Below are 18,912 nucleotides of genomic sequence, written 5' to 3'. Positions count from 1 at the left end.
GTGGTGAGATGAAGAAAAATGAATTTAGACAACTTGGATTTACATTACAGCATGAAAAGTGTCTTTGCTGTGACCTTATTTTGATTGGTCATATTACAATTCTGAAGATCCAGGTGTACCAGTAAGATAGATTCCTTTCTTTTGGAATCTGAAGAAGAGTTTACTTAATTGAAAAATGCTTCCCTTACTGCTTCTGACCTTGGCGAGTACTAATTAATTAATTTATTGTGCCCTATTCAGGGCCTCAGTGCACATGTACTACAGTGGCCACGGTCCCTGAAAGAGTCGAGGTGCTGCTTAAAGTTTCTTGTGGAGTCCCAGAAATTAGCATGACACTAGACATAACCAACGCTGACAGGAATTCAGGTCCATTAGAGAATTTTTCTTTGACTCTCAACTAATTATTACGTTAATGTTATTTTTTTTTCAGATTGTTTTTACATATCTGTCTTTAAAAATAGAATTGTTTGCACATTAAGTAGATGATATAAGATGATGTGCCAGCTGCTTTATTTGTTATTTACCTTCAAAACAGTCCTGTGAGGTAGGTAGATTACCATCCTCACTTTACAGATGACAACACCGAGACAGATTAAGGAATGTGCCTAAGGTTTTCTGCTGAGTAAATATTAGAGGTGTAATTAAATCCGAAGTCTTCTTGCACTTAAGTCTCTGATCTTAACCACTGTAATTTTTGGTCTCATTATTCTGCTTAGTATATAGAAGTCACTTTTCTACAAAAGGCAATTATTTATTCATAAGCATAACACTATTCTCTCTTTTTTTGTTGTTGATGAAGAATTTTTGCTGTTAAAGGTGAATTGTAGATTGTGAAGGGAATCTCAGCTGATTAGCAATTGTTCCTGGGGTAGAGGGGCGGGAGTTGCTGAAATTTCTAGTGCAAAAGAATTTGTCAGATAGCTCCTGGGATGGTGAGTGTGGCACTGGTCATATTTTTAGAGGAATGGGGACAAAGGGCCTCAACAAATATGTCTTTTCCTCAATCTATCTGTCCTAATCCACTCTCTTCCTTTGCAAGGCAGATCCTTTAGGATATCCTTAAATACCCTAAAATATTAAAAAAATATTTTAGTTTTATCAAGGCAATAATACTATAATTATACAATGTTTTGGTTGTGGAATACTTTGCTGAGTTTTAATTGCAAAATACTGGTCAGAGAGGAACATCTGTTTTATAGAGAGAAGAAAACTCATCAAAGAATTCGGTTATTAAATGGAAGAGAAACTGTGCAGGTCACAAAACTCTGCAGGTCAGCCAGGACTTGAGGAACTAGAGTGAGACCTTATGGAGAGAAAGATGGAAAGTGAAAAGATATAGAGAAAATTAGGCAAGAGAAATCAGGGAGAAGAGTAGTATGATTTCCATTCCATTGAGCAAAGAATGAAGGCAAAGAAGAACCCAGATGTAAGATTAAAAAAAAAAGTCTTTGCCTAAAGCTTGACTCACTACAGTTTACTAGCTACTTGTCAAAAGAAACCCTACCTTATGATAATAGTAATATAATTAATAAAACCATCTTCAAATGCAGGGAAATGTAGTAAAGTTAGGACTTCAGTAATCTGATTGTTAATTTTACTTCCATGAGGGTGTGGGGGAGATCTGGGATGGAATTTGAGAAGTTTTGTGTCGCAGAAAAGAATGATGCCTCAAAAGCGGAGGAATATGAATAAAAGGGAGGAGCTTAAGGTTTACTTGACTACTTGTTTCTCCTGCTGACTGGAGTCCAGCCAGTGTCATCAATATGGTCATATTGAGTAAACACGTATGTGAGATAACTTAGATAATTACATCTCCGTTATCTTCTTGGGCCTGCTGGTCACCATCATGGCTTGGAAAGAAACAGAATTTCCTGGACTGGAAAAGGTTCATTTTTCTTATACCTGTATAAAGATTGCGAACAGTGTAAGCAGGCAGCTGTTACCCAGCCATGGCAGGTTGGCCTTTTGTTTGTAAGATGCCCCCCTTTTGTGACTTGTGCCCTTCTGCGCAACATAGAGCATATCCTTTGTATTCTTTTTGTAGTTTATATTGTGAAAATGATAATGCTGGATATTCTTTAAGGGGAATAAACTGTGACCAAATATGTGACAAAATTAGAAAGTACATTAAATTCTCATTAAGAGACTTGAATTGTACACATGTGCAGCCCTAGTCAGGGACCCTGCATGCTTTGCTGTCACTAATGAGCCTATTTGATACGCTTGTCTTTATCTCTTCCTCCTTCCCTGTACAAGATATGAGATGCATCTCAGTTTCCGAGTTGTGATTGTGGCTCCTGGCTCCTGGCTCCTGGCTTCTCCCCTGTTCTTTGCACATTGTAGCCGGTGTGCACGGCTACAATGCACACCGATGCTCAGGGCAGATTAATTCTCTCCCTCAGTGAAGAACAAGACTGTCTGATAGCAAGGTCATTTTATTTACAAATAAATTGCAATATTGGTTGAGGCTTGGGAGGAAAAAAACATCTCCCAGCAAGACTGTTTAATATTGCAGCTGATTAGAGCTTGTGAGTGCTTGACCTTGGTACTCTCGGAGACGCCCACATATCCATTAAAAGCTGAACAGGTAATTGTGCTTAATTTTTCTTTTCCAAGTAAAGAAACTGTGGTGCTTGTTGATAGGAAGTTGGTCTCCTGTTGCTCTTTTAACCGGGAGAGAAAATAGAAGGTTCCTTATTCATCTCTACTTCTGTAATAGTCTTGCCCCTTTGCTATCAGCAAGGTGATTTTTAGGTAAGTGATATTAATCAAAGTGTAAAAACTCTGTGGCAACAAAGGAGAAGAGAGAGAAAGAGATGGGAGGAGATGAGGGACTCAAAGGAGAGAAAGAGGGAGGGAGAGAGAGAAACAATATGAGAGAGAGAGTGTCAGCCAAATGAAACAGAAATGCCTAGTCAGGCAGAAAGTTGAAATGGAAGTAAATAAATATAGCGGAAACAAGCAAAACACGACTTTTTCTACTGCCCTGTGCACTTGTAATTACAGCAGTCCACAGTAGACTGAAAAAATAAAATTCTGTCAGAAAGTTGAGGTCCTTTGGATTGCAGATGAAAAATGTCCTTCGGGGAGTACATAAAGTTCTTCAAAGGCTGATCTGTTCTGAATACCAAGTAGACTCTCAGGACACATCCTCTTCAGAAGTGCTCAGAAAGGGTGATGTCGGCAGCTGCCCACACAGACGTCTGGGAAGATGGTGCTTAGTAATGAACGATTCATCTCAGCTAATGCTGCCCATCAGATCTCTCTATCTTGAGTAGGGGTTGAAAGAGGAGAAGATAACAAAATTCAAATACATACATTTCAAAAGTTAAATTTTTGCCTTGCTATTATGAAGGCTTGTGTTCAGAACCAGGGACTATTCATAAATCCTTCCTGACCTGTGCTTTGGCATGGCTACCGTCTATATTTAAAAATGCTTCACTCACATCGCAGAGTTTAATTTTTTGCCATATATGGATTGAATTCTCTAGGCCATAAACTGCTTTAAATGGAGTCACTTGGGGTTGAAGAATAAATTACTTGTTATTAGAATTCATTTTTCCTTAGTGTTTTATTTTCTAATGTTGTCACATTTTACTTTATACTTATTTATTTTACTTGTAGCAATTACACAGTATGCCTTTTGCCGGAGGACACACTAATTTACCATTTAAATATATTTCTAGGTCAATTAATATTATTTTAAATCCCTAAGCCACAGGATACATAGCCCAACTGCTTAAGTTGTTTAAGGGATTTGCAGAAAATGGTGAGAGTAAGTTTTTACTCTTCGCTGCTTCTTCCGTTATTATACTTATTGCTTTAATTATTTGCGATACTAAGCAATAGCATCTGCTATCACTTGACTAATGATACAGAAATTGGTCATTCTTTTTGTGTTTATGTCTTTGTTTTGCAAGTAAAAATAATATTTTGATAAAAATGTCCTGAAAGTAAGCATTAATTAGATGAGAAGATATTGTATCCTTATTTCTTAGTAAACTGTGAATCATGATTAAGTCTGTGGTTCAAGGCTAGAAATAAATCTTTGTAGGTGGGTGCCAGGTCATTTGGGTTTATAGATAAAAAACCTTCAATTGCTAAGGACCAGATTCCCCTCTCCTTGCGTGTGTGTTAATTCGGTGGAACCTCATAGGTACTTAAGTCCGGAAAACAGAAGAGAATCTGATTATACCGTATTAGTAGTAGTTTATAAAAAGTAAACATGCTAGTATTTACATGTCCAGAATAATTAATATTTGGAGGCAATATACTTTCCTCAGTGTTGTTGTTGGTGGTGACAAACCACTGGCTCCCTCCCTCCCTTCCTCTCCTTCTCTCTCTCTTCCATCATCATTATTATTATCTATATTAACTTCTGTTTAAAAATTGTCTTTTGAGCCAAAACATGTGCCACACAAGAAAATTACTCTTAGTACATCGTAAGCATACTTTGATGTTTATCCCGGAGGGTTAATGTCGTGCTTACTCTTGAGGTTTGTTTGCAAATGGTTTGGTTATTTTACAATGTTGTATTTACTTTCAGAATGAGTGAAACCACTAGAAAATTAAAAGAGGAATTTCAAATGTATTTTGATTATGGTCTCACGGATAGCATACCAAGTTACCCTTGGGAAGGACCCAGTGATGATCCAGTTTTGCATACAAAACTTACTGGGTTTTGTTACGTCTCATTACTAAAGATGCACAATACACATTTCTCTTTCTGGTAATAAAGAGAGGCCAGTTTCCAGGGCTTTCCTTTTGATTACTGAAATAGCAAAATTGAGTGAAGGTAATGACTCTATAAACGAAAAAATGCACCAAACAACTTCTTAGGAAAAAAATAGAAAAAGTCTTTTTATCTACTATTTCATTGACTTTGTATCTTCCTCTAGAATCTCATTAGAGAGTATCTGGGTGGTAATGACACTGAGGAGGGTAGAGCTGGACCGAGCCCCCAAGTCCGTTTGAAGACAGGATAGTCTTACATCTAATTTCATGCAAAAACCAGTACTAACTGTAAAATAAGTGTAAGGAAGTCTGAGTTGTGATTTCCTCAAGATAAAAATTTCAGTAAAATATTTTAAAATGCCAAATTATTTTAAGTCTTTATCAGATTTTTGATGCTTCTAGTTTGCTGTTATCCTGTGTATATATCTCAGTTCTTTTAGATATATACCCAGAAGTGGAATTGCTGGGTCATATGGTCACTCTATTTTTAATTTTTCGAGGACCTCCCTAGTGTTTTCCTTAGTGGCTGCAGCAGTTTACATTCCCACCAACAGTGCACAAGGGTTCCAATTTCTCCACATCCTCACCAACACTTACCTTTCTTTCTTTCTTTTTCCTGCACTGCATGGCTTGCGGGATCTTAGTTCCCCAACCAGGGATTGAACCTGGACCCTGGCAGTGAAAGTGCCGAGTCCTAACCACTCGACCACCAGGGAATTCCCTTTTTTACTTATTATTTTTTTGTAGTAGTAGTCATCCTAACAGATGTGAGGTAATATCTCGTGGGTTTTTGTTTTGTTTTGTTTTGTTTTGTTTTGTTTTAGCAATACGCGGGCCTCTCACTGTTGTGGCCTCTCACGTTGTGGAGCACAGGCTCCAGACGTGCAGGCTCAGCGGCCATGGCTCACGGGCCCAGCCGTTCCACGGCATGTGGGATCTTCCCGGACCGGGGCATGAACCCGTGTCCCCTGCATCAGCAGGCGGACTCTCAACCACTGCGCCACCAGGGAAACCCTATCTCGTGGTTTTGATTTGCATTTCCTTGATGATTAGTGATCTTGATCATCTTTTCATATATGTGCTGGCCAGTTTTATGTCTTTGGAGAAATTGCTATTCAAGTTTTTTACCCATTTTTAAATGAGGCTATTTGATTTCTTTTTTTTCTTTTTTTCTGTTGAATTGTAGGAGTTCCTTATGTATTTTGGATAGTAATCTGTTATAAAATGTATTATTTGCAAATATTTTCTCCTGTACTGTAGATTGCCCTTTTATTCTGTCGACCAACTTTTTTTTGTGCTGTGCAGAAGCATTTTAGTTTGTAGGAGTCCCACTTGTCTATTCTTTTGCTTTTGTTGCTTGTGCTTTTGGTATCATATCCAGAAAAATTACTGCCACATTCAGTGTCATGAAGCTTTTCCTCTCTGTTTTCTTTGAAGATTTTTATAGCTTCAGGTCTTATATATAAATCTTTAATCCATTCTGAGTTGATTTTTGTGTCTGATATAAGAAAAGGGTCCACTTGCATACTTCTGAGTGTAGATATCCAGTTTTCCCAGCATTGTTTGTTGAAAAGACTGTCCTTTGTGTATTCTTGGCACCATTGTCAAAGATGAGTTCACCATATATGTATGGATTGTTTTCTGGACACTCTATTCTGTTCCATTGGTCTATATGCTGGATTCTTTGCCCATTGCATACTGTTTTAATTACTGTAACTTTATTGTTTTGTTGTATTATTGTACTAACACCACAGCCATGACATTGCACAAAAATGTCAAAATTTCTCGGAAGGAATCATTGAACCATAAAAGAACTGATGACAGTGGTATTGTAAATACTACAACTCTGGAAAAAAAAATACTACAACTCAGAATAACAGTTATAGTGAAAATAATGAACAGAGTCCTTTGCATGTAAAGATGTGAGTCTTTTTGCCAGGGGATTCAAATGCAGTGTGAAACTTTTGGTGTTATTTTTGCACAAACAACCAAAAAGGAAAAAGTCAGGTAGTTAATAAAATAATACATTTTTGACTCTTAGGTTATGTTAGCTTGCAGTCTACTTGTTCTAAGTCCTGAGAACACTGTACAAAATATTGTTTTAAAAAACCACCTTATGAGTTATTAAAACTTTGCATAATAGCAAGCACAGTGAGTTTTCTGGTAAACGCATTAACTTGTCATCTAGAACAAGTACAAAATATTGCTTTCCTGTTTTAGACCTAAGCTGCCTTTCAAAGATTCACTCTGTGTAAACACAGTCACAAATTATACTATTTTCAAGAAGATTGTAAATATAGTTGCCAGTAAATAAAATGACAAGCATTTTGTTCAGAGAGAAAGTAGAATGTTCTGGTTAATAAGAGAGCATATATTTATGTAATTATCACATGTCTCCTAGTTAGATATTTCACATTTAAGTTGACCACAATTTGTAGTGTGCAGAATGTGATTTTGTTCTTGGCATTTGACGAAAAAGAGCTTGTGACTCAACTAAGGGCTCTTTTCATGTTAAAGGAAAAGACTATAATGGATTTTTTTGTTTTTGGCTGTGTTGGGTCTTTGTTGCTGCACGCAGACTTTCTCTAGTTGCAACAAGCAGAGGGCTACTCTTCGTTGCGGTGCGCAGGCTTCTCATTGCAGTGGCTTCTCTTGTTAAGGAGCATGGGCTCTAGGCGCACGGGCTTCAGTAGTTGTGGCACATGCACTCAGTAGTTGTGGCTCGCCGGCTCTAGAACGCAGGCTCAGTAGTTGTGGCACACAGGCGCAGTTGCTCTGTGGCATGTGGGACCTTCCTGGACCAGGGATCGAACCTGCATCCCCTGCATTGGCAGGCAGATTCTTATCCACTGCACCACCAGGGAACCCGGGTATAATGGATTTTGAGTAGACTTGAAGAAATACTACTGGGATTAGTGTTGATGGAGTCCAACTACATAGTTAATGGGAAAGTATAATGTTACAAAAATTAGGTTGTCAAACAATACTTTTTCCTTTTCTTTATAGAATGTAGTAGTCACCAGGTGTGAGAGCTATAGTTTATTTTGGGGAATGTATTTCTAGCCCACCAACCTGAAAAACAGGCATGGTCAGCTTTGGTAGTACAAATGTCTGAATGCCTTTTTTTCACAAACTTCCATTATTTCTCCACTGTTATAAAATAGAGAAAATGATGTGATAAAAATAATGTACTTCATGAACACAATTTTTAGGCCAGTTTGTATTCACCCAAAGATAAAAGGATACTGTCAGTCTTTTCTTTCACCTTACTTGTATTTTAGAGTCTTCATCAAAGATTGGGGTCAGGTAGTGGGCCAGAAGACAGCTGTTAAGGTCTATAGTGTTGGGTGCAAAATGGGGCTACATGGCTTCTAAAAGCTGTACATGATAGAATAGGTGTCATTCACAATACGTCTCTTGCTGATGATTCATTTTGGAAACAGTGAAATTTAGGTGTATGATTAGACTGTAATCCTTGAGTGAGTGTCCGTTCAGTATGTTTGTGGAGGAATGAGTACTGAGCGCATGGGTACTTTCCCATCTAGAAGAACACGGCCAAAGGTCAAGGTGTTCATGGAGTCGATGGATTGGCAGCTGATGTTTGATTTGCCAGACCTCAGAGCCATTAGCCTTAACCACTATGCACTGGGGTAACAGCAATAAGATAAAAAAGGAGCAACAGAATAATTGCTATCTTGCCAGGGATACCAGAATTTAATTTTAGAGAAAAGTAGAGGTTCACAACGTTTTAAAAATTGGTAAAGTTGTAGAATAACTTCTGCATCCAGCCTGGGATTGTAATGATAAATACTAAGCCAAAGAAGAGACTGCTTTTAGGTCCTGCTATATGAAGAAAACTGACTATACAACACTTCCCTTCCGATCCATCACTTGTATTCCTTTTAATAGACTTTTTATAACAATGGAGATGTTACATATTACCTTGACATTTTCTGAGTTGCTTGTGAGTTTTCTCAATTGAATATGAATATTATTAATATGCAGCATTATGGTGATCTAGTAAAATAGTAACATTTAAATTACAATATTCTTTCAAGCAATGAAATAGTTTTGCTTTTTTTCTGTTTTTATTAAATAAACTTTTTTTTGCAATAATTAAGAAAGTAAATTCTAATTCCTAGGCATTTAATCAGGAAGTTGCATCCCATCAGATCCTTTATCAAAACTGCACATCTTAACCCTCTCACTCCCACCCTGGGAATCCTGATTTGATAGGTTTGGGGTAGGGCATAAGCTGTTGTACATAGAAAAAAAATTCACTAAGATCTGTTTGCAGTTGTGAATGACTAGACAAGATGATTCCAAAATTTCATTATTGTTTTAGTACTATAATGCTCTCATTTTCAGACTAGTTACAATTGTATAACTTCTCATCTTTTTGTGTTGGTAAAGTATCTTCAAACCTGTTCTTACTTCCTGTATCTATCCTCCAATTTTTCCATCTTTTTACCTAATGCTTCTACTTCTAATTGAATCATTTATTTATAGCCATGTGCATATATGAGAGCTTTTATAACAAGTATGTGTATATATGTGCATATATAAACATCAGTATGAGTAGAATACACACATATACACACACACATACTTGTGCAAGAAACCTTGCTTTTATCATCCACATTATCGTATTATTTATCTTTGTCTCTTTTGGACAAAAATAATAAGGGGAAATGCTTATATGTTATGCTAGACTGCTGTGGAATACACCAAAGTATTCCAAGTTACCAGTTGGGTAAACACAACCTTTTTTTCTTTTTTTTTTTTTAACATCTTTATTGGAATATAACTGCTTTACAATGTTGTGTTAGTTTCTGCTGTATAACAAATTGAATCAGATATATGTATACATATATCCCCATATCCCCTCCCTCTTGCATCTCCCTCCCACCCTATTTCTCCAAAGAAGATATACAGATTGCCAACAAACACATGAAAGGATGCTCAATGTCACTAATCATAAGAGAAATGCAAATCAAAACTACAATGGGGTATCATAATACAACTTTTTAAGCACACATTCGAAACAGAAAATGTTATCAATGTCGAGGCTTAAATAGTGTGTACCTGAATTGAAATATGCCATCTTTATTAAGATCATTATTAAAATATTTTTCAACTGCCACACATAATAGTATAGTTATTTCTTATTTTAGGACTGTATTGTAAAAATTCTTCTTTCATCACCACTTTTTAATATTTGCTCTATTTTTTACTTTTTAAATTTTTATTTTATATTTGAGTATAGCCGATTAACAATGTATGTGCTCTATAATTGATGCACTCTTTGAGTAAGGCATTGGTTGTACTTGCCCCAAATAATCTAGAATTCTAATAATACTCCAGAAGCATGCTACTTTACTTCTATAATTTACTGCTGGTAGCTCAGTTCTTTACCCATACATTTAAATGCAAAAATTACTCATTTTAGTGCTGTGTAGTAAGCAGCTTAATAATGGCATAACTGGATATTTTTCATGCAAAGCACTCGGGATCCTGAAGATCACTTTACATTTTTCACCTTCTTCCTTGTGTATGTTCACCAGCAATGTTAAGTGTTTTCGAACAACTCTCTCTTATACAATTTTCCTCTAATAATATCTTAAATGAAGATCTTGTAGAATAGTAGGCTATGGTGCAATTTTATCAGACATCTTAAAGACACCACCCTCATTAATAACATTGTTTCTCATATTCCTCTTGGAATCCCAGAAGAAGAGGGAGAGAAGTTTGTATAATCAAACCCATCCCATTTTCATATCATTAAATAATTGTAAGTCTCCATGAAATCTTGGTTGATAAAGTGAGAATGGGAGAAAAAGACAATTACATGCTATTTACAGGATATAAAAAGAACTTGAATTTATATTACTTCTTTCAGATGAGTTGCAGATTTTCTATTCAAAGTCATATCTGGCATTTTTAAAGGATGAATAAAATGTTGCATTTTAAAATATTAAAAAACTTAATTCATTTTGCTGAAATACTCTAATATAAATAATAATTTAGGTTGATAGTCTTTTATTTGATAATAAATGGAACCAGTTTTATTTCATCTTAACCTCATCTAACTCAGAATTCTGTTCAAGGATAGCCAAGTATCATTTGTCATGTCCAGTTCGCTTATGTTCCCCATCTAGTTTAAATGATCAGTTTTAGAAAGATTGTCAGAGGTTGCTTAAAACTTGCTGACTCACTTTTCAGTGCCTGATGATGCCTGAATTGTTGATATTTTTATTCATTGTTTCACCTCTTCATGCATCACTACGTAAATCCTTATCATTGGAAGTTAAAACACTGAAATCAATGAAATGTTTCTACTATCTCTTTTCTCTTTCTATTAATAACATCTTTGTTTTCTAATGGACTTAAAATTATGTGTGGGACCATGTCCAAGAAGGTTTTTCGCTGTCATGTGTTTTTACCTTAGTAAATGGTTATGTAAAATGAGTACAGTCTGCCTGGATTTGAATCCTGGTTCTCCCAGTCCTTACTTTGTAATGTTGGACAGGCATTTCCACCTCATTCTTTCTTTTTAAAAAAAAAAAAAAAAATTATTGAAATATAGTTGATTAACAATGTTGTGTTAGTTTCAGGTGTACAGCAAAGTGATTTAGTTATATATATATATATGTGTGTGTGTGTTCTTTTTTATATCCTCTTCCATTTTAGGTTATTATAAGATTGAGTCTAGTTCCCTGTGCTATACAGTAGGAACTTGTTGGTTATCTGTTTCATATATAGTAGTGTGTCTCTTTTTATCCCAAATTCCTAATTTATCTCCCCCCTCCCCACTATCCCCTTTAGTAACCATAAGCTTGTTTTCTATGTCTGTGAGTCTATTTCTGTTTTGTAAATAAGTTCATCTGCATCATTTTTTTTAGATTCTACATAAGTGATATCATATGGTATTTATCTTTCTAGGTCTGACTTACTTCACTTAGTATGGTAATCTCTAGATCCACCCATGTTACTGCAAATGCCTTTTCTTTCTTTTTCATGGCTGAATAGTATTCCATTGTATATATGTACCACATCTTCTTTATCCATTCATCTGTCGATGGACACTTATGTTGTTTTCATGTCTTGGCTATTGTAAATAGTGCTGCTATGGACATTGGGGTGCATATATCTTTTTGAATTATGTAGCATAGAATAATGGGAATAATAGTGATACTAATCTCAAAGTGGGATTGTGAGGATAAAATGAATTATTATGTTTAGCAGTCTTAGAATAGTGCCTGATGTAGCTCTCATGGTGTATGCCTTTAAAATGGTTTACACAACAAAACAAGCTTTCTTTTTCCTTATTCAACAACATTTATGAAGCACCAAATGTGAGTGCTTCACAAGCATTGGCTAGTATGGAATGCAGCTGGAATGTAACACACATGGCCTTTGCAATATTAATATTTAGAGTCTAGTGAGAGGGCACAAACAACACAATAACCACCCAGCTGTGTGGTAAGTCTTCTAAAGGGGGAGGTATGAAGTGCTAACTGGAGGGAATGGGATAGATTTACAATTCCTTAATATGTTTGTTCTAAATGATCCAGTGATATTTTTGAATAATTGTTAATATATTCAGTAAAATTTTTCATCACATTTTTTGGGTGATGAATATCATCCAGATTCCTGGAAAATGTAGTTTTTATTCTTGCATCATCAGATCAAATCACTCTCTACCCATTATTACTGCAGTTATCTGCCAACACTGGGGCACTCTCTAATTTCTTGAAGATTATGATTCTTAACTCACTCTTTGTATATCTAATTCTATTTCTGTTATGTCTTATTGATCTTAATATTCCCCTATTCTGTCCTGGTCTCTCAGTTCCTTGGTGTCCTCTCCTTTAATGATCTTGTCTTTCACCATATCCCAGCCACAAACTTCCATGGTCAAAATATATGCCTTGCCATTACTAATGCAACCCCTAAATAATCTCATTCTAAAACTGTTTAAAGCAACACACATTAATGATACCGTAAGCTCTGATGGTCAGAAATCTGGGTGTCCTTTAGCTGGATGCCTCTGGCTAGAAGTCCCTCACAAAGCTGCACGCAAGGTGTTGGTGACAGCTTCCATCTCCTGAGGTTTCAACAGGGAAGGATCTATACCTAAGCTCACTCACACAATTGTTAGTAGGTCCAGGTCCTTGCTGGCTGTTGGTGAGGGTATCAGTGCCTTGCCATGTGGACCCTTCAAAGGCAGCTCAAAACATGGCAGCTTGTTTCTACCAGAGTGAGGGCTGAGAGTGATTAAAATTACAGTCTTTTCAGACCCTAATTTCAGAAGTGACACCCTTTCACTTTTGCCATGTTCTCTTCGTTAGCACTAACTAGGTCCAGCTCACATTTAAAAGAAGGGGATTCCACAAACACATGGATAACAGGAAGCAGAAACCTTTGGCAGATACCTTAGAGGCAGTCTCCCACACCCTTCTTCCTCTCCTCAAATTTAAAAACCTTCCTTTTTCCATTCCCTGTTTCATCTAATGACCTTCAAGACCTCCACAGGTTGCCACCACTTTATCTACCTATCTTTATGTTATATTTTCTTTCTTCTTCCTATCACTATGGACATGTTGTCCTTCCACACCTAACCTAAGGCCAGCCTGCCCACTTGTGCTCCAGAGCCTAAGCTATACTGCATAGTCAAGGATATTGCTCCAAAAATTCTCACCTGTTTTCTGCATCATCAAATTTTCTTTCTCGGTTGGATTTCACATCATCATGTAATTTCTTATGTCTTCAAATCTCTTTTGATTTCATATCCCTTTATAGCCACTGCCCCATTTCTGCACTTGCCTATTTGAACATTACTTGAAAAATGCATTTCTATTCTTTATCCCATTCGCTCTCTTCCTGTACCTTCTACAATAAAATTCCTAGTGCAGTGCAATTATTTTCTTCTTGGTGGTATCCGTAATAGCAGAAACTCTTATGTCTTTATACAGGATAGAGAAAGCAGATGGCTATGGGCAGATTAAATAATTTTGAAGTAAATAATCAAGAGACCAGAGGTATGTAACCTTCCTTCAGTGTGTATGGTTTCTGTAGAACAGTAAGTTTAGTTCCTGAATTGGAACATTTTGGGTTTACCAGTGACAGAATGTTCTTTGGGTAGCAGTCAACCCTGCTCACTGGTAAATGTAGTAATTGTGTTCAATGATGTAATGACAGTTTCCTTTTTGAAATTTTCCTTGTTCTCTTATTTCTAAAAAAGATTTTAAATTTCCAGCTGAAATTAGTTGGGAAAAAGTCAGACCCCTTTCCACCCTGAAGTGATGAATGTGTTCATTCTTAAATAAAACTCTCTTATCAAGGGTACTGCTGAGTAATACATTCATAAAACATCTATATCCTGTTCTTTTTCATGTTGTGTTTACTAGGGATTGCCTAGAGATTATATGAAGCTGGGAATTGGTCTGTTATGTTTTAAAGATGTTCAGATGGTTTCAATCCTCATAAGACCAAAACAGTCTTTCTATGGGTCAGACTGATGCTGTTTAGTCAATGTGTATAACTTCCTGGCATTTATTTACCCCAAATGACATTATAAATTGTCATTTAAATAGGGTTCCAAGGAAGCAAAGGCAATTCCCATTACTGTCCTAGCTGCTAAATCTGGGTATTAACAATATAAATTTTGATTTATTACCCACTGTAAAATCAGAGTTCTTATTGTTTAACTTGCCAAAGCATTCCTTATTTCCAAAAGGAACAAAACACACCTGAGAGAGTAAAATGGACAATTGAAAAGGAATGTTACTAACTCATCATTCACAATGATCGTCACTTTATAGCATTCCTCCATGCCAAATAATATCTTTCTAGAATTCTGCTGCCTCACTGCAGCACTTTCAATCTTGACCCATGTGCTATGGTTTGTGTTGCAGAACTGCTCAAGACTGCTGAGCTTTCAGTATCAAGAATTTAATCATTTTGAAAGGCTTAGGAGGATCTGTTCTCCATGGAGAGAAATACACACTGGAAGGAAAGTCCAAATGCATGAAACTGTGGCAAATAGATGTAAAAAAAAAAAAAGCCAGTAAAAAAAAAATCTAGAATTTACTACCCTTCACAATGTCCTTTCAACTGATCTCTGAGGATTAGTAACATTGTCTGCATCTTGAAGGAATACTGTCTGTTTTCAGTGGAATTCCCGAAACATGAGGATTTGTTTACTGTACAATGACTCCAGATAAGTGCACTTGTCCTGCTGCTTTTGGTGAATATTGATTTGCTCAGACATGGCTTCTAAACTCGACTGCCCTATTATATCCACTACTCAATTACTTAATGACCAGTCACTTTTAGTTTTTGGCAGTGGAAACATTAATGCTGCATAACAGAAAAGGGCTGAGACAGGGCTGAATTAAAATCTTGTATTAGTAGTTTGGTTACTTTTCCAGCTAAGCATTCAAATAAATTGAAAATGTTAGCAGGATTAATTTGAGTCTTCTTAAGAAAAGGGAGTTAATATGTTTTTCCTTCTGGTGTTCCATATTATTAAAGCAATAGTGCATTCCATAATGGTGATGGTCAGAAAAGAATTGCCTGTGTTGTCTGTATCAAACTGGTTCAACGTGACTAGTTTCTTAACAGGGTAAGGTTGAAAATATTGACTTAATAAACATTTGTTAAAAAGTCGTATTTTTGTGAAGGTGTATGTGAAGCACCATGGGGCATATACAGATAATCATGGGATCTTTCCTCAAAATGGTACAGACTTAAAACGGTGACAAGAAATAGAAATTGATTTAAAAAAAAATTATACCAGGCAGGAAGTGATGTGTCATAGTGCATAAAAAAGGCTATTTCCTAAAGTGGTGCTCAGTGCAGGTGGTAAGGAGAACAGTGGATAATTTTGAGCAGGGATAGATTTGTTTTGAACACATGGTTAGGAGGATGGGGCGGTGTGGAAAGACATTTCAGACATGGAGAGATACAAGAGAAAAAGCACAGGATATACTAAGATGTAAACTTTGTGGCATACCTTCTTTATCTGGTTAGATTGTAAGGTGAGAAAAATTGAATAGTAGAAGATAATTTTTTTTTTTTTGCGGTACGCGGACCTCTCACTGTTGTGGCCTCTTCCGTTGCGGAGCACAGGCTCTAGACGCGCAGGCTCAGCGGCCATGGCTCACGGGCCCAGCCGCTACGCGGCATGTGGGATCTTCCTGGACTGGGGCACGAACCCGTGTCCCCTGCATCGGCAGGCGGACTCTCAACCACTGCGCCATCAGGGAAGCCCTAGAAGACAATTTTGAAAAGATGGATTGAAGCTATATTTGGCCAGGCCCCGAATGCTAGACCAAGGTCTTGGATTTTAATTTTGAGCATTGAGGTCCTTGCCTTTCCCAGCTTCCCAAGGAAGTATCAATCGGTGGGCCTAACCTCGATCCAGATTCCACCCTGCTCAGAGCAGGAGGTATATGAGCTCTCTCTGCCCCACGGTTTGATAGGATTTGGGATCATAGTATGTTGCCCGCTAGATGTGGTGTTTGACATGGTGTGTGTGTTCTGGGCCCCGTGGAGCCCCAGAGTTGTAGCAATTCCTATCTTTCCAGATTGGTCTTGTCCAGCTGAAGAGATAGAAGTGTGGGACAACGCCTTAAGCCTCACCTGGAAGTCTTTTCAACTATATGGATAACTATTTCACTTTGCAATCAACACTGACATTCTTTTTTGCATTGCCCTAGACTTTTCTGGTATCCTTAAGCGCTCCTGAGTGCTGAAAAGTCCCCTCCTTTGGAGGAGTGGGTTACTGCATCCTGAACTTTGGGTAAGAGGTGGGAGACCTGCTATAAAAGCAAAGATTGCTAGAATCTGACTCCACCTTTTCACATCAAGGTGAAGTTAGATTATATTCCCATCCACCCCAGCCTGTCACATCCACCTAAGCGTTGCTTGAGATTGACACACTAGGCCATTCTGCCTGGCACTTCCCAGGTATCTACGCTGTGGGCAGTTTCTAGAATGACCTTTCCCAGGTTCAGCTTTTGCTCTCTTCTAGGGTCTCGTGGCCCCAGCACACATCATGCTGAAGAGGGTGGGCACTCCTAATCTGCATATCTGATTGTACCATGGTATCTGTACATGATTTTAAGCAAGATTTTTTTAGACTACTATTGAGAGATTTTAAGTATATAAACTGCAAAGATACACATATGTAAATAAGTAAAGGAAACATATTTACAGATCTGAGAAAAGGGGATGGTTCTGGGCAAAGAGTAGCACCTGAAAATTGTCAACTACAGCAAGTTGTACATAGCCTTCTAGAGTTTATATATCCCAGTGAGAAATACATTTTTAAAATTATGTGTAAGTGGGAAGAATTAAGCGAAAGATAGTTCAGCACTTTTTATATGAGGCATAATTTACTTTGTGTGACAGTTTTCCTGAAAGATGTGTCTATTGTTTGTATCTCTCTGCATTTTAATTATTTAGAATTTCCTATGGTGAATGCACATAATACTATTGTTTTACTTTTTATCAAGTAGGAATGTTTCATTTCACAGCAATGGTCATTTTTCATATGCTTGTTGAGCAATTTCTGTAGAAATAATAGATCAGTCTAGGTAAAAATTTCATATGAAAAAATTACCTTTAAGTGAGATTCATTCATAAAATGTTAAAATCCCTTACATATTCTTTACCTTTAAAAAAAATATATTTATTTATTTTGGCTGCTCTGGGTCTTAGTTGCGGCATACGGGATCTAGTTCCCTGACCAGGGATCAAACCCCGGGCCCCCTGCACTGGGAGCACGGAGTCTTACCCACTGGACCACCAGGGAAGTCCCTCTTTACCTTTTTTTTAACCTGAGATTCTTTATGGGCATCTGCAAATTATGAGATAATCTTCTCTCTTTAACAATCCTCAAAATTTTAAGTAATTGCTACTCATAAGTTCTCCTGAGTAAATAAGGAGAACACAGATGAAGTTTACATTGCTTTATTAGAAATCATTTAGGCTCTAGATGAAAAATAGTTGATGCTTTGTCATACAGCTTTTTTTTTTTGGTTGTATAGCCTTTATTACTACATCCAGTGAAATAAACTGCTATAGTGCCACATCACTGTAGAGGAGTGTCAACTTGATTTGATGCTAAGTCACTGAAATTCTCATTATTAATCAGCTTGTAGTTGAGTTCTAGAAAAATAATCCATTTTGCTTAGGCAGTTTTAGAGCATTTGTTTTGTGTGTCTATGTACATTAAAGTATATAGTGAACCACTGTCATTTTAGTGGAATTGCTTTCTCACTACCACAACAGTTATATACTGGAACAAGAATTGGTAATAGCTGTGTGAATACAGCCTTATGGTGAGAATCTACCAAACAGTAAACCTGTAAAATTTGGGGTACATGAGAATCGTAGTAGCTCCTGATTGGTGAGTAATGAGTGAATGACAAGTTCTAAAAAAAAAAAAGTAATAATGTAGTAGATTCATAAACATATACTACATAAGTTATTTTTCAGACATGTAATCGTGTTCCATATTAGTGTATATGTTGTTGTATATGTTATATACAACATGTAATTGTTGTATATGTTTAACTGTCCTAAAGCTATTGTATAAATTAAAAGTTATATTGTTTTCTGTTATAGACTGAAAGTTTATGTCAGCCCCCTGCCAAAAAAAGTTTGTATGTGAGAGCCTAATGCCTAATGTGTGATGGTCTTTGGAAGTGGTATCTTTGAGAGATGATTAGGTCATGAGGGTAGAGCCCCTATGAATGGGATGAGTGCTTTTGTTAGAGATAACCCCAGAGAGCTCCCTTCCCCCAGCTACCATGTGAGGACATAGCTAGAAGATGGCCATCTCTGAACAAAGAAGCACATCCTCACCAGACACTCAGTCTGCTGGACTTGGACTTATCAGTCTCCAGACCTATAAGAAATAAATTTCTGTTGTTTATAAGCCGTGTAGTTGATGGTAGTTTGTTAGAACAGCCCAAATGGACTAAGTTTGTGATGTAGTCTGTCATCGTCTATTTTTTTTTTTAATCACAGTTTGAGATAGCAATTTGCTAATTAGGCTTTTAATGTGATTGCTATAGTCATCCAGCCAATATAATTTAGAACCCGTAGAGGATTTGTTGGCCTAATTTATTCTGGCCATCCTCATAGAGCAAATTCAGTATTTATTTT

This window comes from Aethalodelphis obliquidens, unplaced genomic scaffold (assembly GCF_003676395.1).
Source record: "Aethalodelphis obliquidens isolate GAN/ISIS:26980383/991018 unplaced genomic scaffold, ASM367639v1 scaffold4, whole genome shotgun sequence".
NCBI lineage: Eukaryota > Metazoa > Chordata > Mammalia > Artiodactyla > Delphinidae > Aethalodelphis > Aethalodelphis obliquidens.
The sequence above is the reverse complement of the archived record's forward strand: the minus strand, read 5'-3'. Positions refer to the sequence as shown.